Source organism: Lampetra planeri, chromosome 43 (assembly GCF_965212315.1).
Source record: "Lampetra planeri chromosome 43, kcLamPlan1.2.h2, whole genome shotgun sequence".
Taxonomy (NCBI): Eukaryota; Metazoa; Chordata; class Hyperoartia; order Petromyzontiformes; family Petromyzontidae; genus Lampetra; species Lampetra planeri.
The window spans coordinates 9,533,738-9,559,224 of NC_136149.1; positions in this window are offsets into that span (position 1 = coordinate 9,533,738).

Genomic DNA, 25,487 nt, shown 5'->3' on the forward strand with positions numbered 1-25,487 from the left:
GAGCACCTCGACGCCGCGTTCTTGGGCCTCCACCGCCGTCTCCTCGCCTGCCCTCAGCTCCGTATCACCTTCAGGCAAGTCGCGGCACCTCACACGTACGGCCCCTGCTTCCACCCTACACAACTCATCGCGCCACACCAAGTATTCGTCGCGAATCAGGTGTAGGGGGGCAGAGGGTTGATAAGGCCACATGGGCGCTCCGACCGGGTCAGTGGTCGGAGTTGGCCCATAGGGTAGTCGCCGCGACCGCAGGATTCTCTGTGATCATTTGCTCTATTGAAGGGGTTGCGTTTTGCATGCTCGTCGACACGGGGGCAACCATAATTTCGGAACTCATTTTTTCTATTTTGCATAAGAAATGCCAGTCACTAATCCCCGTCGAGGTACCATGTTTCGCTGCAAATAGGGGATCGTTGGGCATAATTGGTCCAATTAACGCCCAGATCTGTATTGGGGACATTTAATTGGTTGGTCCCATTCTGGTATCCTCGTCCCTCGCTGTTCCATGTCTGCTTGGCACTGATTTGCCTCCAGAGAAGACTGATTCTCCATCTGTACCCACTACACAATCATCAAGCTTCCATCTCTTCCAGTACTCCATGTTAGCACATTCCTCTATGCCCTGATTAGGCGTCCTCCAGTCACATGCCTCTTGAGAGACACCATCACCATTACACGGTAACTTGAGAATTAAAGTTACCTTTTGGAAACTGGCTACCACCGACTTGTTTATTTGCCTTGCTCATATTGTGGTGTATCATGACCGGATACAGGTTGATGTAATTTAGGGACGGCTGAAATATGTCGTTATTGTTGCTGAGCAGAGCCTCCCTCACAATGTATCCCTGGGCCGGAGACGAAGTTTGTCGCGGGTGACAGTGCAGGCCAACACGGACCTGCAGGATGCACGGCTGGGTTCAACCCATTCGAGCCTCAATGTGATATCTGAGCCGCAGGCTCCGATTAACAATAATCTTTTTTTTGTTATGCCGGGTCATCTCAGAGCACTTTACATAGCGACAGTGGCGTAGTTAGCGACATTATCAGCTTAGGGGACTCGGCAATCGGTCAGGTGGGGCCCTGGTATTTGATTTGTTTCACACGGTCGCACCTTAGAGGCTATTATTATATATCGCAACTCCGCTTGCCTTCATCACACCATCGTTACGTTCACGGTCTCGAACATTTAACGCTGTAGGGCACGCTTCGTCTTCACAAAATGCAGGCACTACACCTCTGTGATACCTCTATGCAAATATTATGTTACCACTCGAATTAAATTAAAATGTGGAACATAAATGAAAGCATTTTTCATTAAAAAAAAACGTGCTTTAAATATGTTTTTGTTCTTTAACACTGTTTGTGAAAACATATCTCATGGTGGTTGTCAGGGGGGCCCAACTCGTAGCTTTGACCACCAGGGGGGGCAAACCCATTGTCTGCCCCCTACGCTAAGTTACGCCACTGCACCGCGATAAGTGACTTACATCATCACATCTCATTTCAAACATTCGACAGAGCACCCTCAGAGGCAGCTGTCCCTGTGCGTCACGAGGTGGGCCAAGCAGCCGGCGTGCATGCGTGTGATGATTGCTGATTGTGTGTGTGAAATCGCAATGGAGTAATTTTCCGGTGAAGATTTCAAATTAGGCAAATTTTAATCCTGGCGCCGGCACACAATGTCCTGCTGTTCTCAGTGGCGTCACGGGATATTTAATGTCCACTGTGAAGCAGACGAAGCATGCTTTTTTTAATTATTAAAATACACCGCAGTCTTCCTTTAGTTGATATAGCGTTTTGACCGAAATGCTGAACACATAATTAACTATTTGTACAGCAGAATAGTGTTGATGAGATTAGTTGATGGTAGTACGTGAATATAATGTTGCAGGAAATGAACGATGGTGAAAGTGATAATGAGTGGTTAACGATGAGTGTGATGGACGAGTGGGGAGGTTGTGAAGAGGAATGGAGTTGATGGTGGCGAAGGGAGGGGGAAAGGGAGTTTGGCTAAGCGAGGGATAAGTGAGAGCTTTAAAGGAAAGACGATACATAAAGAGTGAGGCTGAGTTTTTCACGTGTGAGGCAGTTTGTTCCAGTGTAAGGGGGCCAGAAGCGAGAGAGAAGGGAATGGTGATTGGGCACAATTAATAGGGGATCAGAGAGAGGGAAAGACAGATATCTGGGATTTTGAACAGAGGGCGAGAAGGAGCGTGGAACGAAACAAGGGAAGCGAGATGACACGTTGGTGGCGCAAGCATGGAGGAAACTGAACCGTGAGTCTTCGGAGCGAGCTGTGAAAGCGTTGTCGCTGGGCCGTGTCAACGCCCTCGTCGAACCTTCTCTGGCGTCGTGCTCGACTCTTTAAACAGGCAATGGACAGAGGCAACGGAGGTTTGTTGAAGCAGGTGAGAACTCGGGAGAGGACACGAGCCAACATTTTGTGGGTGACCCAGCGTCAGCAAAATTTTAAAAGCAAAACAAACAAATATAGTACAGTACGGAAGCCAATGTACATCAGCGCAAGGGCAACCAAATAGTCAAACCGAACTGCGTTGCAAAGCAAACACCGAGTTGATTGTGTTTATCCTGGTTTAAGGGGTTGCTGTGTGGGTGAGAGGCTAAGTGTGGGGGGAAAACATTGAACGCTATTGATGTCGTTTTAAAAAATCAAAGGGGATGAATTTATGACAAGTTGTCAGCCACTGGTAATGGCACGTTTTACCACTAATTGCTTCACATAATTGATTTCATTTCCCGTAAATATCAAGTTATCGACGGTTGTAATTGAAGGCCGGAATTTTTCATTGTTTGATTTATGTATTTCTAATTCAATCTTTAGTCGTTGAGTTGCAGTGTGTCGCTGCATTTAATTGAATCCGTACGTCAGGGTGTGCTATGCTGCCCTTACTTGGGGCGCTGCGGTGGCAAGGAGATGTTAACTACCTCGCCTAGTATGCAGGAGGTCGCGGGTTCGATCCTGACCCTGACGCCTGCTGTGTATTTGGAGTGTGCATGTCTCTCTCCTCGTGGTCGCTTAAATTTTTCTCCGGATCCTCCGGTTTTTCCCTGCACATGTAAAATCAACATCATGCTTTTATAGTATTTGACAGCTATACATTCCACATGATAAGCCACTTGGTTGCGCTTTAATTTGTGTGACCAGGTCACTTCTGAAATGAGCTATGTAGCTCAAGGGGCTGGTAAAATATTTACGCGATCTAATTTTAAAAAAACCTCTTATGGATAATATTGGTCGCCAAAGCCTATGTGTTAAACTAAGTCGACTCAGTTGCAAATGAATTCCTGGCTATAAGCAAAGATTCGTTCATGAAGCCATCAAGATATATAAACACGGACACAATTTCAACCGAGAAGATGGGTACAAACTGAGCAATCATTGGAAGGACGTTATTAACCAGTTTAAGTCATAACTGGCTGTGATGTTTCCATCTTACCTGCCGATGTTAGCAGTTATTTTCGACTCTCTGAGTTACATTAGCAGGTTAAATGTCTTTAAATTAACAGGCTAAATGTATCACTAACACAGCCACCGTTGCTCGTTTTCCTCGATGTGGCGGTGGTTTGCGTGTTGTTCGTTTTTCTTATATTGACATGCTAATCTCTCACAGCTTTGTCGTCGTGGAGGTAGCCCAGCTCTCCGATCTTACATTTACATGTAAATTTCAACTCGAGCCCCGCCCAGTTCGCTCATGACCCTTGGGCTACACCCATCTCAAACCTTTATAACATCCTGCCTCAACAGCTCTCTCAATATATTTTTCCCTTCCTCAGCAGCTCTCCCGCTATATTTTTTCAACTGATGACGATTGCTTGTGTTGCGATCTTATTTTTCTATCTACTTGGCTTTACCGAAAGACCCAAAGAATATGAATTCCTGCAGTCACGAAAGCTTTAAGTCAAGATTTATTATATATGTCAGAAGTTTGGACGTTTTTGAGAAAATCATGTTTCTCTGGATTTTCAGATATTCCCCTTGATGAAATGTTGTAATCTTTCTGCAATTAATACATTAATATGTTAAACCTCATTCTTTGGGCCTTTCGGGAAAAAAAAACTCACATTTTTTCATAATTTATTATTCACACAGTTGTATCTCAAAACTCTCTACGGCATGCAGTGGTCCTTTTTTACATGAAATATAGGGGCCCAAAATATCTCGATACAAATTAACTTCACGAAGAATGACATAGACAGACGACTAAAATGAGAGATTCTACAAGATAACAACAAGGTTTCGAGAGTGGACCAGATCACGCTATAAGCTCCTACTCACGCGAAGCCAAGATATATGTACGAGTGTGTTTAGTTTGTTGTCCTTCCCCCACACCTCTTATTAGCACAGTTGACTATACATACGGTGCGAAAGAAATTCAACATATATACCTATCAAGGCCTTCACGGCCCATGAGCATGGGGGTGGATGGACAACACTACGCCCTGCCGCCTTTGCCTCCCAAGTAGAAGTGTTTACTCATTTGAGGCTGCGTGTACATAGGGAAGACCCAGGAATGGTGATCGGGAATCGAAGTCGTGTCGCACTACAGCTCCCAACACACAAACACATACACAAACGTAGACACATTTGAGCAAATTGTGACTGTAATGTTTCATCCATGATTTGTCATTAAACAAAAAGATGTGAAGAGCAGTTTGCTGGAAGGGTTGCACATCATTGCTAAGGGCAATTAAATGGAGATTACATCCATTTGAATGCTTTACGGCCAGCCACGAGAGAGATGCAGTCTTATGATAATAAATCCGGAGTAATTAACGCACGGCCAGTCATACGCGCGCGCCTGCCTGTGCGTGCGCATGAAAGGGTGCGTGTATGTGCGTATTATTTTTTCGTGATTTTATGTCATTTTAAGCGCTAATGACAGACAAACAAATTAACACGGTGATGTAACCCGCGCATTTGCGTCTGCTGCAGAGATTCGTGCTTCCATGCCGCAGGTGTTGGTGCCTGGAAAGCTCTCTCCACGCCGTGCGTGCTTCACAGCGGACACGTTTGAGATCCCGTGAGGTCACCCTGAACCAGTATGGGGCCTTCATGTGCAAGCGGCATGGTCCCAAATTTTTCATATACATATTTACGAAAATTAACCGCTAACGACTCAATTGGATTTGCACCGAAGAACTGCATCGCCTGCTGCTTGCAGACCAATGCACGGGACGGAGCTGCCACTGGGGATGCCCCTAGGCTCGACCACGCAGACTGCAGATGTAGATGCCACCACCTCCATCAATTATGGACATATGGATAGGTTTGTTCATATCTCTGAAAGTTCGTAAGTCGAATGTTCGTAAATAGAGGAGTCCGTGTACTATTCGTCCTCGTTATTCACAATGACAAACAGCTCGCCCATTGTCAGACATGTTTTATCCGATGCTGGATGGAGGCCTTCCCAAGTCATCACCATAGCTCACGGTTCTGTGATGCCACAACGTTGGAATCGTCGATGTGTTCTAGATTGTTTTGTGTTTAGTTTGTTGTCCTTCCCTCGCACCTCCGAGTAGCACGATTGGCTATGTATGGTGCAAAAAAAGTTAAATATACATATTGTACATACATTTCTGGATAAAACTTGTACAAAATCCGTCCTAAAATGGCTTAAAGAGCAGAAAGTGTGATATGCAAATGTGAAATTACGACCTTTTCCACCACAGACCACACCCAGATGTATGTGTCCGTCAACCTGGGTCTGTTATCAGAACTCTGCAGTTTACTGTAATAAAGTTCAATGCTTTAACACGTAGTAGTCTTTCCCGCTAGTTCATAATAAAAAGGTTGTTGAGTTAGATCGCGTAAATATAAATGTGCCATTATCCCACCACCCAATACAGCAAATTAGTAAAGTTTGTCATGTAAACAAAACGTGCCAATTAGCTACTACTTCGCGCTCCAACACAACGGTGTACTGAATTAGTAACGATTTGGCACGTTTTGTTTACGTGACAAACCTTTACAAATTGGGTGTGTCAGTTGGTGGCGGGTTGAAGGACACATTTATATTCACGCTGTTGTATATGTCGGGTTATGAAATTTTGATCAAATTAATAAAAAGTAATACAATTTTGAAAAATGGTGTAATTAGCATATTTTGTGCTAATGCATATAATTATATGCATTAATTATGATAATCACGGATATAATCATGTTCATTTATGTGAATTCTTGCAATTATGTTAATGTGTGCAGTTATGATAATTAGGCTTAGCTTCGTTATCCAGAGTTGTATCAATCAGGATAAAACGATTATCTTTGATCAACCATTTTTTTATTATCTTAGTGTGTTTATATTATGTTAGGTCTCCAAATTCATATCTCAACGCAGGATACAGTTCTTATAAATAAGAGTTTTGCATGGACTTGGAAAGAAACATTCAACCACTTTGTGTTAAGACATTTTAATTCTAAACAAACATATGACACTCTAATATGCAAAGGCGAAAGCATACGTCAATAGATTCATTGGCAAGATTATGCAATTAACGAAAATAAATGACTAAAACACTTCTTATTCATGTAACTCGACAGTAACAACTTCTTTGCACAATCAGTTGATATTGAACGCACCACCTTGAAATGGCAACCCTTTTTGAATCACAAAGATAACTTTTTGAAATAGTCTTCTTCATGTGCGTGTTGCGTGTGCGTTGTATTGTTCCCTTGATAACTATTGTTTTAAGCAGAGGCAGAGCGCTGTGTCGGAGCTTGTGGGGTGGGGGAGGGGTATACAACCAGCGGCCCAGAGAGGTTCCCTCTCGCTTGGGCGTGGCCGCAGCGAGCCCGTCTCCCGGCTTTCTCTCTCCGCAGCTGGATTGAGCGGCGTTGGCACAATGTTCGCCGTCGTGGTGCGCGATGATTCCATCGTCGGATAGCGCGCAGCTCCGCCACTGCTGGACGTCTTGTCTGTTATCAACGGATGCTGGTCGATGTGTGTGTGTGTATTAAACACACGGCGCATTCGATGGGGCTCTCCTCTTCCTCACGGGCGGCCGATCAGGCTTTTTCCCCTATTGGATGACGGGTCGACAGGACGCTCGGTCGCTTGACGCTCGGTGACGCCCGTTTGGTGCTGCTCGTGCGCTCGCTCTCTCCAATGCTAGATGAGTGGCGTCGGCACGATGCTCGCCATCGTGGTGCGCGATGATTCCGTCGTCGGATAGCACGCAGCTCCGCCACTGCTGGATGTCTTCTCTGTTCTCAGTGGGTGTTGGTCGATGTGTGTGTGTATTAAACACACGGCGCATTCGATGGCGCTCTCCTCTTCCTCACGGGCGGCCGATTAGGCTTTTTCCCCTGTTGGATGACGGGTCGACAGGACGCTCGGTCGCTTGACGCTCGGTGACGCCCGGGTGGTGCTGCTCGTGCGCTTTCACTATCCACTGCTAGATGAGTGGCGTCGGCACGACGCTCGCCGTCGTGGTGCGCGATGATTTTGTCGTCGGATAGCGTGCAGCTCCGCCACTACTGGACGTCTTCTCTGTTCTCAGCAGGTGTTGGTCGATGTGTGTGTGTGTATTAAACACACGGCGTATATCGATGGCGCTCTCCTCTTCCTTACGGGCGGCCGATCAGGCTCTTTCCACTGCTCCGTTCTCTCTGGCGCGATGGCTCTCGTCGCTCATCCGCTGCTGTTGGTCCTCTGCGATGCTCGCTTGGTCGATGCTTGGCGATTTCCGCCCTTTTCTCCAGGTTGATTGCTTGTTGTCGCTCGTCAATTTCTCTCTCTCATTTTCTCCGTGCTCTCCCTTGATCGTGCAGCTGCCAGCTTCACACGGACACCCGCTGATGCCTCTCCCGCCCTCACTTCAGGCTGCTCTGCTGAGGCTCTTTCACGAGAGTGATAGCTGGAATTTCGCAAGCTTCACTCGCACTTAACCACACCTCGCCACCGCGTTCCATCTCTCCTCGAGGCACGACCAATGGTTTGTGTCGGATGCCTCGGCAAGCTTCCGCCCCAACTCCCTTGCGAGCCTCCCTCGCAACGCTGCGTCGCAAGCCGAGTCACAAGACTGAGCAAGAATGTAACCAGACTGCCTGCGTGATGTGCCTTTGTGCTTAAAACCCCAAAACGTGAAAAAAAACCCTCAACCCCTTCCTTGTGCATCTCTTGCAAGAGAAAAACAAACCGAAAAAAAACAAACACCCTCCCGACCCCTCCTCGCGACCGCCCTGACCCCCCACTCCCTCTGAGTGGGTCATCCCGAGGCCAGACCCCTCCACGGATTTATGGCGTGCCTGTTTTCGTGCGGAACCGTGGGAAGACAAAGGTGGCCGGGGCTTGGTTCTATGGGATACATATTCTTTTAGTTGTGCGTGGTTGACCTATTTTTACTTTCTATTTTTCTGGATGACCGTTGTTCTAATACTTAATAATTATTATTCGGTTTGTGATTTACCACGGTTATTGCCACGTATACTCCTAGAGTTCATTGACGTTTGTTGTCTATCTGTATACAGGGATTGCACTGTTTTACTCAAGTTATATTTTAATGTGCTGAGGTTAAGTGTAACTAAGTTTCCACTTAAGCTTTCTTGACTGCTGGAATTTGTATTCTTTAGATTTTGGTAAGGTCATGTAGAAAGAAAGATACAATACAAAATAATTTATATGCGGTGAGTACGAGTAAAATAAGGGAATTGCTAATAAAAAGCCCCTATTGTAGGCTGCAGTCTTTATACCGTTGGTTGATTCTTTTTGTTAAGTTTCTACTTTTTCCGTTAAGGAAAACCGTTACAGAAAACGCGCGTTGTAACAGTTGTTTTTCCTGTTCTGCACGTTATCTGTGCATCTCCAGACCGTCTTGGGAAGGTTAGGCCATCGACCTTTCGTCCATCTGGATATCTCTAGATAGTCTCTGACCTCTCTTTGCTCCGAAGTCTTGCCGTTTAATGGCCTTCCACGTTTTTTCAAATGCCTGGTGTGGCCTGTGAGGAGTAGCGGGTTGTTTTCATTATTTAATAAAAAAAATATGTATAAATTTTTTTGGCCTAATTATTCTTAATATTAATTTTTGGAAAAAGGGGCATAAATACAACAACACGATCTAACCGAAAAACCCTTTACTATGAAAGTTCAACACAGCAATACCGGTACTGGATCTGTGTACAAATCAATTTCTGCCACCCAAACACAAAATCCAATTCCACCAATCCCAGAGCCGGATTTGTTTTGGATCCGTAGCAATTGCACGTGTGAATTTGCACGCCTGGTGAGCGAGTCTCCTGGTAACGAGAGACTTGGAGTTTGGGGTGGGGAGCAAGTCCATGTGTTCAGCTCTAAGTCAAAATCTTCAATGAACCTGCGGACCTGCTAGAATGAACAAACAAGGCGGTGCTCATCTCCTGTTGACAGTGGTGGAAATTCCACGTTTCTATAGCAGGAGCCAGTCAGTAGTGGATCCAAGGAGCGAGGAGAGGCGGCATCATTCCTCCCCCCCCACCCCCAGAGACCACAGAAATCGGTATGTAATTGGTATTCAACAGAGAACACATGTAACATGTTATATTTAGTCACTACTTTTAAATGTCACATTTACATGACGCGGGAGATCCCTGGGCTTAATCTTCCACGAAGCTCATGGTCCACCCAAACCGCATCCACTGCACAAACCTTGGCTGCAGATGCGGATACCTGATGATGCACATATTGAAAATAAAAAAACTCTCCAGGAGCGTGCGACTGTGGTCATCCAGAACAGACTGTACATCGTGTAACGACAACGCAATGCCCTATCCACAAATGCGAAGGAGACATCACAGCGATAATGATACACTCCGCTATCTCCTGACGCCGTTATCTGGCTTGTCCATCTGAATGTGAGATTGTAGTTGTTGCTCTGCATCTACATCAGCAGCCACACAAAAGAAGAAGAAGAAGGCTGCTGCTCCCTGCTCGGTAGGTTTCTAGATCCGAGTCTTTCCATAGGACAACTATGTTTGACTCCCCCATTAGTGGTGATCACTGCGTCAACCCAGGAGGGATGATGCTGAGCAGGGGCGCAACGACTTATTTCCACGGGGCGAGGGGGGGAGAGCTGTGCAAGACCCGACTGTAGACACCCTTCCTTTCTCCTGACTCACTTTTACTGAAGTAGCTACTAAGGATCCATAGTTTTTTGGGTTAGATCGTGTGAATATATAAACATGTCATTAAAACCTGCCACCACCCGACACAGCCAACTAGTAAGGGTTGTCACATAAACAGAACATGCCACTAGTACAGCACACCGGTGTGTTGGAGAGCCAAGCCACAACATTTACAATCTGAGTTCGACGTTTTGCCAGTAATTACAACTAGCTTCATCAGGCGACAGCCAGATTTGTGGAGAAGTCTGTTTCGTTCCTCATATAGAGGCGTAGATGTGGTAACCACGCTTCTGTGCTCTTGCGCAAGTGGGGGGGATTACTGAGTGAACGTAATTATGCATGTGCCTTCCTGTCTATTGTGTGTATTGAAATACTCTTTGGTTCTTTCGGTAAAGTCACGTATAAAAAGAAAATAATAAATTAAATACTAGCATACGACGTTTCGATTGCAACACAAGCAATCATCATCAGGTATAAATTAAATAGAAACACAAATCTAGTATACTTAGAAATGTAATGTAATACAACAGAGAATCGGATAACATAACAGTCAACACCCTACCTGGTTGATTACGTTCTTCCTGAGAATGCTAAATTTGAGAGAGAGATAAAACACAGAACCAGAGACATATAGACAGACATATAAGCAGACAAATATCACAGAGATGCATAGAGAGAGACAAACATAGGCACACAGAGAAACCACGCCTCTGTGTCGAGGCCTTAAATAGAGAGAGGGGGCGGGGGCGGAGAGAGAGGGAGGGGTTAGAGCAATTAGCATGTCAATGAGTGGCACGGTGAGTGGCACGGTGCAAAAGCTTGAAGAAATTAGGAGACAGGGAGAGAGACACACTGAATTAAATAACCTAGCAAAATTTCGAAATGTAATGTAATGCAACACAGAGAGTCGGTTAACACACAATTAACGCATAGCCTGGTTGATTACTTTTTTAAAGATTGCTAAGTTAGAAGTTAAGTGTGACATTTTAAAGAGAGACAAGACACAAACACGAAGAACAGACAAAAGCAGAGAGGGAGAGGGACAACAGCCGAGACACACAGAGAGAGCAGAACATAAGAACAACAAAACAAGTGGAGACAGAGAAAGTACACTAAATCAAATAAACCTAGCAAAATTTCGAAATGTAATACAATGCAACACAGAGGGTCGGTCAACACACAATTAACGCATAGTCTGGTTGATTACGTTCTTCCAAAAATTGCTAAATTACAAGTTAAGTGTGAAATACGTGACTTTACCGAAAGAACCAAAGAGTAATTCCTGCAGTCACGAAAGCTCCAAATTAAGTTTGTATTAAAATAGCTGTACCGACGGTAATCCCTATTGAAGTATGCTGCTCTTTATAGTCATGCATTTAAATAATGTATTATTTAATGATTCGCTTCCACGCAGCACTAAGGCGGTAGATAACCGAACGATTAAAATTCGTTTTATTTCTTTCAATTTCGATAGATTATTTAATTAGTCTTGGCCGGCAGTGGCTAGTTTTGCACGGAACTTCAACATTAACAAAATAAATTGAGTTTGATGTTCTGTAGATAGCTATCAACAGAAGGTGTGAACTGGATTAATTTTGCACGTGTGGTAAATGTTATGTTGGGCAAACAGGACAAATAATCAGAACGAGAGCAAAAGAACATCATAGAAATATTAAATTATCCCAAATACAACTGTCAGCAGTAGCAGAACACGCGTGCCAACAATAATGCACATGCATAATCTTATTTGGATCTTTCGGTAAAGTCACGTAGATAAGTTCAAAGAAAACAACAAAAAACAACGATGTTTCGATCGCAACACAAGCGGTTGACCCCAGTTACACAAACGTCTTACCACGTACCTCGAAGCTGGACTCGCGGCGTCCCACGTGACGCTGAGATAGTCAGAGGGAGGAGGACGAGAGAAGACTCAACCTATCACTATCTCGCAGCAGTACTCGCTGGCATCACACGGATGCTGTGAGCGGCTTGAAGAGGCAGGACGGCAGAGGTTGTAGACAACTGGCTCTAAACTTCAAAAGCCCCGGGGGACATCGTGCCGCGCAGCCATTCACGTGCCTACCCATCGATTTTAAACTGATTCCCCGCCCTCACCTGGAGCGTTATTTTCCATTACGCCTCGACCCATTGTCTACGTGCCAGCCCTCTGTCCCCCTTCGAGTACTGCGGCGGCGGGGCGGGTGGCGGCGACTCCCCACATAGCTCCTTTGTCTGGACGTGGTCTCGCGCTTTTGTCTACTTACAGTGAGGGAAAAAAGCATTTGATCCCCTGCTGATTTTCTACGTTTGCCCACTGACAAAGAAATGATCAGTCTATAATTTTAATGGTAAGTTTATTTGAACAGTGAGAGACAGAATAACAACAACAAAATCCAGAAAAACGCATGTCAAAAATGTTATATATTGATTTGCGTTTTAATGAGGGAAATAAGTATTTGACCCCCTCTCAATCAGAAAGATTTCTGGCTCCCAGGTATCTTTTATACAGGTAACGAACTGAGATTAGGAGCACACTCTTAAAGGGAGTGCTCCTAATCTCAGCTTGTTGCCTGTATAAAAGACTAAATTTGAAGCTTTCGTGACTGCAAGGATTCATATTCTTAGGTTTTTCGGTAAAGTCACGTAGGTAAAAACTTAAAATTTTAATTAATAAAAGTAAATAAAAATCACGACGTTTCGGAGGCAACACAAGCTTCCGTCTTCAGGTGGAACCGTCACAGCACGATTGCTGCATCAACTAAGAGAAATTCCAAGAAAACAGTCCTTGTATATATACTGGTTCAGGGTGGGAGGAGCCAAGGCAGGCACCTGGATATTATTATTGTGAGGTTCGGTGCGGCTGAAACACGCTGCTAGGAATGAGCCTTTGTTGTGTAGACTGGTTGAAATGGGAGGTTCCAAGAGTTGTTAAGGTGCGGCTGATGTAAAGCTGCGGTTGCTGTAAATGGGACTGAGCCTTTGTTATGTAGATGAAACAGCACTTTGCTACGTTGCTGGGATTAATTCTAGATTTTCCAAATATGTGTGGTAAAACTTAAAGCAGGAAAAACCAGTGTGTGAAAAAAGAAGAAACTATACGGTAACTGAAGAATAGTGCCTGTCAAATAAGATGGTCCAAATATGCGTAGTTAAATTTTTTTTCATGGTCAATAACATCTTTCCAATGATTACTAAGTTTGTACCCATCATCACGGTTGAAATTATGTCTGTGTTTGTATATTTGGATGGCTTCGTGTACAAACCTTTGATGGTAGTTTGCTCTGCAAACCTCCTGGCTACCATCAAAGGTTTGTACACGAAGCGATCCAAATATAAACACAGACATAATTTCAACCGTGATGATGGGTACAAACTTAGTAATCATTGTAAAGATGTTATTGACCATGCAAAAAAGATTTAACTACACATATTTGGACCATCTTATTTGACAGGCACTATTCTTCAGTTACCGTATAGTTTCTTCTTCTTTTTTCACACACTGGTTTTTCCTGCTTTAAGTTTTGCCACACATTTGGCAAATCTAGAATTAATCCCAGCAACGTAGCAAAGTGCTGTTTCATCTACATAACAAAGGCTCAGTCCCATTCACAGCAGCCACACCCTTACATCAGCCACACCTTAACTCTTGGAACCTCCCAGTTCAACCAGTCTACATAACAAAGTCTCATTCTTAGCAGCGTGCTTCAGCTGCACCGAACCTCACAATAATAATATCCAGGTGCCTGCCTTGGCTCCCCCCACCCTCAACCAGTATATATACAAGGACTGTTTTCTAGGAATTTCTCTTACTTGATGCAGCAATCGTGCTGTGACGGTTCCACCTGATGACGGAAGCTTGTGTTGCCTCCGAAACGTCTTGATTTTTATTTTATTTTTATTTTACTTTTATTAATTTTCATTTTTTACCTATGTGACTTTACCGAAAAACCTAAGAATATGTATAAAAGACACCTGTTCACAGAAGCAATCAATCAGATTACAAACTTTCCACCATGGCCAAGACCAAAGAGCTATCCAAGGATGTCAGGGACCAGATTGTAGACCTACAAAAGGCTGGAATGGGCTACAAGACCATCGCCAAGCAGCTTGGTGAGAAGGTGACAACAGTTGCTGCGATTATTCGCAAATGGAAGAAACACAAAAGAACTGTCAATCTCCCTCGGCCTGGGGCTCCATGCAAGATCTCACCTCGTGGAGTTGCAATGATCATGAGAACGGTGAGGAATCAGCCCAGAACTACACGGGAGGATCTTGTCAATGATCTCAAGGCAGCTGGGACCATAGTCACCAAGAAAACAGTTGGTAACACACTACGCCGTGAAGGACTGAAATCCTGCAGCGCCCGCAAGGTCCCCCTGCTCAAGAAAGCATATATACATGCCCGTCTGAAGTTTGCTAATGAACATCTGAATGATTCAGAGGACAACTGAGTGAAAGTGTTGTGGTCAGATGAGACCAAAATGGAGCTCTTTGGCATCAACTCAACTCGCTGTGTTTGGAGGAGGAGGAATGCTGCCTATGACCCCAAGAGCACTATCCCCACCATCAAACATGGAGGTGGAAATATTATGCTTTGGGGGTGTTTTTCTGCTAAGGGGACAGGACAACTTCACCGCATCAAAGGGACAATGGACGGGGCCATGTACCGTCAAATCTTGGGTGAGAACCTCCTTCCCTCAGCCCAGGGCATTGAAAATGGGTCGTGGATGGGTATTCCAGCATGACAATGACCCAAAACACACGGCCAAGGCAACAAAGGAGTGGCTCAAGAAGAAGCACATTAAGGTCCTGGAGTTGCCTAGCCAGTCTCCAGACCTTAATCCCATAGAACATCTGTGGAGGGAGCTGAAGATTCGAGTTGCCAAATGTCAGCCTCGAGCCTTAATGACTTGGAGAAGATCTGCAAAGAGGAGTGGGACAAAATCCCTCCTGAGATGTGTGCAAACCTGGTGGCCAAATAAAAGAAACGTCTGACCTCTGTGATTGCCAACAAGGGTTTTGCCACCAAGTACTAAGTCATGTTTTGCAGAGGGGTCAAATACTTACTTCTCTCATTAAAATGCAAATCAATTTATAACATTTTTTTACATGCGTTTTTCTGGATTTTGTTGTTATTCTGTCTCTCACTGTTCAAATTAACCTACCATTAAAATTATAGACTGATCATTTCGTTGTCAGTGGGCAAACGTACAAAATCAGCAGGGGATCAAATACTTTTTTCCCTCACTGTAATATGCCACCCTCCGTCCGTTTTCGAGTGATGCGGCGGCTGCGGTCAGCTGGCGGCGGCGACCTCCCATTGCCCCTTTGTCTAGAAGGGCTTCCGCGCTTTTCCTGCTCATTATTTCGTCCTCCGTTCCGAGTTGTACCTTGCCTGGGCCGCTCCAACCAGGTAGCGCCGCGAAGCCCGTGGGACTCACCCGGCCCTCGTTGCCGGTTTCGTGTGCGGTGGCTCCCCTGTCCAAGGCTCCAGCGGTGGTCTCAATTTCCATTCCAGAGGCGCTTCCCGTCCTCCGGCATCCACTGGCTGGGGAACAAAACAAACTCAGGGGCAGAGGGGTTTATGGGCCACCGCGCCCGTCGCCTCCCTGTTGGGCCGGGATCCCTGAGGGCTTGGGCCCAGCGGGGCCCATGTATGGAGCCAAGCCATTGGGTACAAGGGGCATGGGGGGTGTGGGGATTCCAGGGTTTCAGGGTACCCAAAGGGCGGGTGCCTCTCCCGCCGGGGCCGCCCTCCACAGTTTTAGTCGGTGGACGTTGACCACTTTCTCTCGGCCCCTCTCCCCACCCTGGATCAGTACGGTCCCTCTCGCCGAGCCCCCGCCAATCGGGTGATCGCCCCCCCCACGCCAGCACCCTCTCTGAAAGACATGGCTAAGTGGCTGGCTCACCACCTCCCGGGGTTATCTCGCACACGTACAACACCAAACAAGCGTAAACGGAGGCGTGCACGTGCGCCCCTGCAGGCGGGTATTTCGCACAAATGTTAGCGCTAAAGAAAACGGTACGGCGGCGGTATTAATTTGCGCGCGCCCCTCCGGGTGATTAAGCCCTAATCTACTAGCACACAAAGGCAAATGCTAAAGGGCTGAATGAATACACGCGCACACCTTGCCGTTAATGCTATTGTTGCTTGTAAACACGCTGTGTAAACACACGCAAGCGCAGGTTTATCACACCCGGCCTAATTACTCACGCGGCACGCTGCAGGCACTCGTGTTTCACACACGCACGCGTAAGCACACGCGAGCGTCAGTGGCCGTGTATGTTTTAATACACGCACGCCTAACACACACGCTCAAATTACCACCACCGCGCCGACGCTGCAGTCCTGCGCTCGCTCTCTCGCGCACGCCGTTTCCCCGTGCAGTCACATCACACACAAATCGAAGACACCACGCCGAGGTTCTACCCACACACAAAGAAATCACACTGCACCAACACTCTGATCAAAAGTTTATTAATGGCGCAAATACACCCTAACAGGAGGGGGAATATTTCGCAGGAAGGGCTTAGCCTGATCCCAGTCACTCAAGTATTCTACCACGTACCTCGAAGCTGTACTCACGGCGTCGCACGGACGCTGCGAGTGGCTTGAGGAGGCAGGATGGCAGGGAGTGGGTCTTGTCGGCCCAGAGGTTGGAGGCAACAGAACACAAAATCGTCCGGGGCCCCCTTTTTATTCTCCAAACGTCAAAGACCCAGGGTGAGGTCATACTGCGTGAAGCCAATCGTGCGCTTACCTGCACCCTCGCGCTCTTGTTTCCTCCTTTCTTCCGTGGCCTAATCCCTTCACTTCAAAGTGCCGGGATAGCATTTGCCCCGCGCGACCAATTGTGCGCCTACCTGTGGTTACCGCCCCTTGTTACCGCGTCCTTCCTCGAGTGCCGCGGTGGCGACGCCAGCCACCCATTGTCCCTCGTTGCCCATTGTCTGGAAGGGCTCTTGTGCTTTTGCTTGCTTAATATTCCGCCCTTTGTCCTCCCCTCAATGGTGTGAGTAACTGATTGCGGTTGGCCCAGATAACCTTTTTTTTCTGCGCCCATACCATTTAAACCAATTTTAGGGGCATCGCAATGTAACCTGTCCTGCGAGGGTCAGCCAATCTCCTGGCGCCGGGAAACCATAGGACTCTCCCTCTAGGGGCCCTTCGGATTAAACCCGATGTGCCAGGCAATCCCCCGCCAGGACACTACGTGGGTGCGCTGCGTGCGAGTGTGTGTGTTTAGTGCGGGGGCTGGGAGGGAATCACGGCGCTTGCGGAGTTGCCCCGTGGTCGTAGGATTACACACCACATGCATAATGTACGTTGACTCAGTAATTTCCCCCCCCCCCCGACCTTGCCTAAGAGCGCAGAAGCGTGGTCACCACATCTACGCCTCTATATAAGAAACAAAACGGTTAGACTTCCCCACAAATCTTGCTGTTGCCTGTTGAAGCTAATTGTAATTACTGGCGAAACGTCATGCTCAAATGTTGTGGCTTGGCTCTCCAACACACCGGTGTGCTGTACTAGTGACGAATTGGCATGTTCTGTTTACGTGACAAACCTTGCTAGTTGGCTGTGTTGGGTGGTCGCAGGTTTTAACGACACATTTATATATTTACGCGATCTAACCCAAAAAACCTCTTATGGATAATATTGTTCATGAAAGCCTACGTTTTAAGCTACTAAGGATGTTTTAACCCCGTATAACAATAATGTTAGGCTATAAGTAGATATAGATTGCTTTAGTTGCCTCGTGTATTTGGTTTAGAGGGAGACAGTCTCACAGACAGGATTAATAAAAAGATATAGAGGTACAGTACTATTCACAATTCATGTATCGTGCGTCTTGCTTTCATATCCGGCCCCCATCGGTCGAGGATTTCCTTAAAGCGGGTGGATCGCGCAACATTATGCTGCTCTATTGATATCACGATAGCCAGATGCGTTAATGGATATATGGTAGACCGCAGGTATTTTTTAATGAAAACATTTTAAACAATTATCTTAAAATGTTTTACTTGTTTATCTGTTGATTTGGGGCCCCTTGTCGCCGACTGGGTCCCTGTGTTGCAGAACGCTGCCAAATACCGACCCCCCTCCCGCCCACATAGTTGCACCCCTGATTTTGTGGGTCAATGCAGACACACCAGGATTTGAACTCGAAAGCGTGCCACTCACTCGGCTCACGTGGACACAGCAGCACAGCGAGTGATGTGTGTCAGAGTGTACTGAGTGACGTAGCAAGACGTTGGCTCGATCAAGTGAGAGCGGGTCATGGTAGACAAAGAAGAATTTGCACATGGCAGTGGCACACAGAGAGGTGGCTCATGTGGGCCACGTTGTTGCTCAGCTCGTAATGGTTGTGGAGTCCAAGTGCTTTCGACAGTGTGCGCTTGGTGGGTTTTCGCGTGATCGTAATCCCAGGCTTCATCATCATTCACCACAGTCAACGTTCCCTTGGGAGGCGCGTTCCGTTCCGTAGCTGCCACTCTGTTATTCCTCTTAGCCATCGTTCATCGTCCCCCTCTCGTGGGCTGTTGTGCCCGAGCCCCACTCAAGTTTCTTCATAGTTTGGATGTCGTCAATAAGCTGAGTATGTGTTCCTCTTTCTGCCTCTCAATGTAATTCCACGCTCTCTTTGCTTTTTTGCGCACTTTTTCGTGTATGTTCTCTTTCTTTGTTCATGACTATGTTTCTGAATTATACGTTATAGAAGGGTAGGAGTACACACTGATTAGATAACGTTCTTCTGTGGGCACATTGATCCCAGGCTTCGTGCCCGATTCAGTCTTATCTGCCAGTGCACATCATGGTCACTTGGCTAACCTGAAGGTTGATCTTGCATGTATGTACTGTATGTATAAAACTTATTTCGTACCGTACGTAGCTAACCATGCTAATCGGAGGTGGGGTGGAAGAACAACATAAAAAACTGTGAAATATGTTTCATATCTGTAGTTGTCAGAGCACTAACAATTATGTTGTGTTATATAATATATGTTTTTTTTTATTAGGATCCACAACATAGTTGGTCTTTGGCTTTAAACATCTGGCAGTTCACCAGCATTGGTTCAAGCAGAGCCTGACTTCTGATGAGACAATGAATGTGGAATTTAGTTCAGTCTGTTTGTGGTGACCCAATGCTGCTGAAATGATGCACTCCCAGAAGGCCGTGTGGCTGATGGGTTGTGTAAGAAACGATTTTACAATGGTGGATGTTGGAAACTGTCCCCCATTGCTGTGTGCCACCCTGACCCACTAACCCAATATTTACCCTGCTCCAACCCGACCAACTTTGTTTCATTCTACAATCGTAATCAAATGTGATTTTTTTTTGCCAGGATATTGTGCCCTCAAGGTCCAAATTTGCCAAGTGTAAACATTTATCTCGAAAACGTCACAAGATGTACTCTGATTGTAAATGTTTTGGGTTTACTTTCCAACACATCGGTGTGCTGAACTAGTAGCAAATTGGCATGTTTTGTTGACGTGATAATTTTTACTAATTGGCTCTGTCCGGTCGTGGGGGGTTTAACGACACATGTATATTTACTTGATCTAACCCGAAAAAAAATATGAAGGATCATATTGGTCGCGAAAGCCTCCGTGTTATACTTAATTGGGATAACGCATATTAACAACGCCTCCTAATTTGAAACGACTATAGACTGTGTCAAATAATGCGCCTTGTGCTATCATATTGACACGAATACCAAATGTAAATAATTAATTCCGTGAAAACGACCAAAACACGGACATGATTTAGTCCCATTTAGCAGCAATGGGATCACACCTGGTTGAACATACAAGAAAACAATAAATGCGCATATATGTTCGTATTAGGATATGGAGCTGCCATTGACTGGTACCCGCGGTGTCAAGATCTGCCTCTGTGGAGGAGGCTCGTGAAGGACGCTACTGGGCAGTTGGAGGCAGTCGCCCTTCAGCAACAACGGAGGGTAGAGGAGCCATGCTCACAAAAAAAGAGTGAAGCGCTGGGTGGTTAAAACACAGCAAGTTGGCACAGTAGGGGGCACAGATGGTGCATCTCAGTCAGTCATACCATGGCAACTGGGTTTGTCCCGTGACCTCCTGCCAGCGGGCGTTCAACACTTCACGTGGACTATTATTAAAGTGCACATAGCCTGGCACAAGCGCCGTGGTGACGTCACCGCCACTGAGTGGTGAATAGCGGTTGTTGTATGTATATGCGTATATAAGTGTGCACATTTGACACTGTTTATGTTTGTGCACTGTTAACTCCATATGTAATGCGTTTTTATCTTGCTCTGATTATTTTTTCATTGTTGTACTTGCTTTTATATTATTGCTTTATCGTTTTGGTAACCCAGATCACCCTTGCACATGACTCATCCTGGGCTCGTGAGTTCTCACTTGGTGAAATAAAATAAACGATATATTTGTACACACATGCTTGGCCTTTAAACCCGGTAAGAACCCATTAAGAAGTGGGACCTCTTATTAATTATTATAGTGGCAAATATGTGTAACATTTTAGGTGAAATTATAAAAGAAAATTCTTCATGGCTGAGCATAAAATGTAATTGAATGCTATGATCTGTTGACGAGTGATTTGAACTGTAAATAACTCCGAAGATGTAAAAAAATACTTAATCCGCCGAGTCAATATGGGATGCTGATATGATTTAAAACATGAATGGAGGTTGGGGCAGCGGGTCCTACTCTCTTTCTATTTGCCCCTTTGATGTCGGAATGGATTAGTGCGGATTTTTTTTCTGTATCCCGTTGTTGGAACCTCTCGGTTTGGTTTACCGGGCCCGCATGTTGTTGTAATAAGAACATAATAATATACAAGAATGGAGGAGTTACCCAAACCACGTTCAGTGAGGGAGGGATGAGACGCTTTTTTCTCTCAGTAAGAACCGGGTAGGATAATATAAATCAGCGTGCACATTATGCCTGGGTGACTAAGTAAATGTGTAATAAGTGGCTCCGACACGGTAAGAACTTTACGTTGTTTATTAATAAATCTTCGGTACAGCTTGGTTGTCTCTCACTCTCACTATTGATGATACACTGCCCAGGAGGTTTCGCAGCCCCGCGCCACTGGCTGATGGTGTGCTAGGGAGTAGTTGAGCGGCTGGAGGTCGAGCCGCCACGTGGCCGATGGAGATGGCGGGGCAGCAGCGACGGGGAGCTCCTCTTGATCTTCAACACCAACCCTGCACCATGCTCCAGCCCCCGCTTATATGCGCTCCCTGGCGGCTAAGCCCCGCCTCTGGCCACGCCCCTCCTAGAACTTTCGGGAATGCTCTAGAGGCTTCCCGGGTGGATCCGCGCCCCCACCTTTGCTCCAGATATAAACCCTACCATAGATAAACCATAACTGCATAACAAGTAATGCTCCACATAATATAGGAGATGGCACTCTCATTACATCACCTCCCCCCCCCCCCCCCGTGATAAAAAAAAATCTAGCCGTCCTAGCTTAGGAAAAGAAAGACATAATATAGGGCGCCAACAACCACGAAGTGCAACACAATTTTACTGAGGAGAAGAACGGAACGTTAACCGAACAATGTAAGAGAAAATAGCAACACGCAATGCAGTACCCAAAATGCTTCAGGAAAACCACGATGTTTTAGAGCGTGTCCGCATAGCCGGCCCATCCGCCAGGGGCGGAAGAAGAACAGGGACTCCGGCCGGTGGAAGCAGCGGTCCAGCAGGGGGCAACACCGCCGGATTCAGCACGGGTAGACCAGATGAAACAGCGGTCTCCTGCCTTCCTGTCGTGTCAATCAGGGGCACTGTGGGCGGTAAAGAAACAGACTCCGGAAGATCACCCTGCAAAGGAGCAGCGGGCCTGTTGGCCACGTCAGGCACCGAGATTCCGGGATTTGGGGATGACGATGGCCCCACGGGAGCAACAAATGGTTTCAATTTGTGATGGGTGAACGAACCAACGCCGGCGACCGTGACGAACACGGACACACTGAGGGCGCAACACTTCAACAATCATAACGGGCCCCTGCCATGGTTTGTGGAGTTTAGGAGAGGTGCCAACGGCCACCTGCGGGCAATAAAGCCACGCCAGATCCCCCACTGACCATGGCATGTCCGACTTAGACCTCCCTGCACAACGCTCGTTCCGAGCCTGGGTCTTAGAAGTATTCACCCTGGTAGCCTCCCGAGCCTCGGAAACACGTCGAAGGGACTCACGGATGTGATCCGGAAGAGTCGACTTAGGAGGCAACACAGGGGAACCCAATTGGAAGCGTGAGGCACATTCCGGTAGGCAGAGAGGACGCTGGGTATCTACAGATCCCAGTCGCCCTGTTGAACATTTACAGTCTGGCACAACATGGCGGACAAGGTACGAATTAGACGCTCCACCATACCATTCGTCCGAGGATGGTAGGGAGACGTCGAAATCTTCTTGGTACCCTAAATAGTACACACATCACGCAACAATTTAGAAATGAAATTCCTACCTTGATCGGTAAGCAACTTTTCCGGTGCTCCTTTATCCATCACATAGCCATTCACGAAGGCGTTGACAATGGATAAAGTGGATTCATCCGGCAGGCGCCACGCCACCAGTCAATGGGAAAAATATTCGACGCCAACGAGAAGAAATGTATTCCCCCGAGGCGTCACAGGGAACGGGCCCAACACATCCAATGCAACCCATTCATTGATGCGCGTAACACAGATGGACTGCAAAGGCGGAATGTAATGCTGCCGAAGTGACTTCCATCGTGCACACTCGGTGCACGAGTGAAGCGCTCCAATGACCTCAGACATCATACCTGGCCAATAATAATCCCTCTGAAGGGTAAGCATCGTTTTCTGAATGTCAAGATGGAAAAGGCGTTCAGAGTGCAATGTGCGGACCAACCCCACACGTAGAGAACTTGGCACAACCAATCTCAGCCGGAGTGACGTTATCTTGCCACATCAACAATCTATCAAGAACAAAATCACGGCCCTCCATAACAACTCCCAAATCACCCGTGAACGGTACGGCCTGATCATGTAAAGAGGTCAAAGATGTGTCAGAGAATTGTTCACGCATCCACACCAACCGCGAGAGACGCAACACGGCGTCGGCGGGGGAACTGCCGAATTGTCCAGAAGCGTCTCAACTGAGGACACGGCCAACGGCCGAGATGCGCCAGGAGGAGAACAGTGGTTTGTGTCGGATCGGCACGCACACCGAGATGCGTGAGTCAACCGCGACAACGCATCAGCATGCCGAATCCCCTTCCGGTAGGTGACATTAAATGTGAACTCTTGCAAGCACTCCAACCAACATGCCAACTGACCTCCCGGCTGCCCAATCTTCAAAGAATATTGGAGGGCCGCGTGATCAGTGCGTATAATGAACTTCCCACCATATAAGTGTAGGACTTGAGATAACACGCACCGCGCGTTTGGTTGCGATGCGAACATGCAGCGGACAGTGGGGGCAACCGGGGACACGGACAGTAGGCGCGCCCATAAAGTTGTTGTTGCGCCAATTAAGGGGTGAGGTCATTAAGAGACGCCACAGGTGTTAAGAGTAACTGAGGACGCAGGCCGGTGATTGGTCGAGAGGGTAAGTGTCTGGGACTGGCGTCGGGGTGTCTACGAAAACAACATCACGTGACATCACGTGAGGCTGGGGGCCATGGAGGCGAAGGGAGGAGTGGAGGATGACATAACTAATTGGGACTAATTGGTTCGGGGATAAAGGCAGAGCGTAGCGGAGATACGGGAGTCATTGTTAGTGTTGGAATTGGTGTTGGAGCTGAAGTTGGAGTTGGTGCCTGGGACAGAGACGGAGCAACAGGGAGTGTAGATACGGTAGCAGATAGATACGATAGGGGTAGACAAGAGAAGATAGAGTATGGTAGCAGTGGATAAGAGAACACAGTATCGGATAGCAGCGGAGTAAGGGATCTGGATAGAGAAGTCACGACGGAGTGAGACGGCAGGGAGATAAAGAGCGATCGAGCTGGAGAGAGAGCGAGCGGAGCCAGCGGAGCGAGAAAACAGAGAGACATGGAGTAATGATGACGGAGAAGATGTGAACTATATGCGTTAATAAAAGAGACGAGAAAGACAAAGAAGCTGTCGCGTCAGTTCGAGTCCTACAACTGGTGTCAGAAGTGATCAAAAGAACTACGCCGACATGTCAAAGAAAGTTGCGGAAAAGAAGAACTTACCGGCGGGCTCGTAGACCTACAGCAGCGATGCGGACATGATTACCCCGTCGGGGCTGGAGGCAGACGACCCGGACGACGATGTCGAACCAAGCCCGCCTCACGTATGGAGGACTGCGATGGCTGTGTGGGAGGCCAACATGATGGCTCTCGCATAAGAGTTTGAAAACGATACGAGAGGCGACGATGGGATCGGACCAGCCGCCGCACGAGCCTGCGACACCAGCGGTGGCCGGCGGCGCAGCTGTGTCTCCCGCTACGCCAGGAGTGGAGCCGGATGCCAATCAGGCGCCGGGGTTGCCGAATCCGAGCTCACTGCGCCGCCCGCACGTGGAACGGTTGAGGCTTCGCGACGAACCAGCAGTGGTGACGGCACAGCCTCTGGTGATGTGCGCCGGCGTGGCCGGGGTACGTCGGAGTCGGAGGGACCGGGGTCGCTGGCAGCAGTGGCAGCAGTGGCCACTCGCGAGCCTGCCTTGCCACGCCGTGGACGAGCTACGAGTACAGGCGTCGAGGACGCTTCGCACGGGACTGCTGGAGACGAAGAGGCGTCTTCCCGCGGTCATCAGGAGACTACAACCACGGATTCTTCCCATCCCAGGACTATCAGGCGAGTTGTGACACATTTAAAATACAGCCGTATCCTTCCCATCACCCATCCGCGACACCACACACTGTAAATTTCCCTTCGTACGAATCGCACGGTAATGCTGTATGGGGCGCGTTAGTTCATCGCGTTTTTGTACCGCGCCGAGTTCGTCTGATGTGGTGGCGTTGTTCAAGGGGTACAGATTGGAGTAATTGTCGATACGGGGGCTTCAGCGACCCTCTTTTCTTGGAAATTGTTGTTAGTTGCCAACCTCGCCCAAAAATTTGGAACCAGTGGATGCTACTTGTATTGTGACAAATGGGGGCAGTTGGGAAAATTGGCTTGCGTGCTTGCAACAATTAAAGTTGGGATGGTGTGTGTAACGGGATACATTTTTGTTTCATCTGTTCTGGCCGTGCCATGTTGTTGGGCACAGATGTTTGTGTAATGCGGGCGTTAACGGCCTCGCGGATATGACGTAACAGGGGGGAGGAGTTGGGTCACGTGGGGAGAAGGGAGAGCTCTTAAGGGCGGGAACCGGAAGAGATGGGAGAGAGTGTAAGAATAAAGACAGGAGGAGGC